Source organism: Nanorana parkeri, unplaced genomic scaffold, assembly GCF_000935625.1.
Source record: "Nanorana parkeri isolate BGI_ZX_2015 unplaced genomic scaffold, ASM93562v1 scaffold4659, whole genome shotgun sequence".
Lineage (NCBI taxonomy): Eukaryota > Metazoa > Chordata > Amphibia > Anura > Dicroglossidae > Nanorana > Nanorana parkeri.
Genome location: NW_017310921.1, coordinates 944 through 1926, shown reverse-complemented (window position 1 = coordinate 1926; position 983 = coordinate 944). Strand labels below are relative to the sequence as shown.

At 44.2% G+C, this 983-nt stretch overlaps 1 protein-coding gene across 1 annotated transcript in view; it reads right to left on the bottom strand.

The window, feature by feature from the left end:
- Positions 1–983, bottom strand: part of LOC108803979 (immunoglobulin superfamily member 3-like) — a gene marked incomplete at its 5' end in the record, with an annotated part of 3804 nt that overhangs the window by 1926 nt on the left and 895 nt on the right. The window lies entirely within an intron of this gene.

Genomic DNA, 983 nt, shown 5'->3' with positions numbered 1-983 from the left:
GGGGTACAATGGAAGGGTTGATATCAGGATTTGGGGGTACAAAAAGGGTTGATATCAGGATTTGGGGGTACAATAGAAGGGTCGATATCAGGATTTGGGGGGTACAATGGAAGGGTTGATATCAGGATTTGGGGTACAATGGAAGGGTCAATATAAGGATTTGGGGTACAATGGAAGGGTCAATATAAGGATTTGGGGTACAATGGAAGGGTCAATATCAGGATTTGGGGGTACAATGGAAGGGTCAATATCAGGATTTGGGGGTACAATGGAAGGGTTGATATCAGGATTTGGGGTACAATGGAAGGGTTGATATCAGGATTTGGGGGTACAAAAAGGGTTGATATCAGGATTTGGGGGTACAATAGAAGGGTCGATATCAGGATTTGGGGGGTACAATGGAAGGGTTGATATCAGGATTTGGGGTACAATGGAAGGGTCAATATAAGGATTTGGGGTACAATGGAAGGGTCAATATAAGGATTTGGGGTACAATGGAAGGGTCAATATCAGGATTTGGGGGTACAATGGAAGGGTCAATATCAGGATTTGGGGGTACAATGGAAGGGTTGACATTAGGATTTGGGGTACAATGGAAGGGTCGATATCAGGATTTGGGGTATAATGGAAGGGTTGATAATAGGATTTGGGGTACAATGGAAGGGTCGATATCATGATTTGGGGTACAATGGAAGGGTCAATATTAGGATTTGGGGTACAATAGAAGGGTCGATATCAGGATTTGGGGTACGATGGAAGGGTTGATATCAGGATTTGGGGTACAATGGAAGGGTAGATATCAGGATTTGGGGTACAATGGAAGGGTAGATATCAGGATTTGGGGTACAATGGAAGGGTAGATATCAGGATTTGGGGTACAATGGAAGGGTTGATATCAGGATTTGGGGTACAATGGAAGGGTTGATATCAGGATTTTGGGTACAGTGGGTATAATTGAGGGGTGGATCCCGGGATTTGGGGTT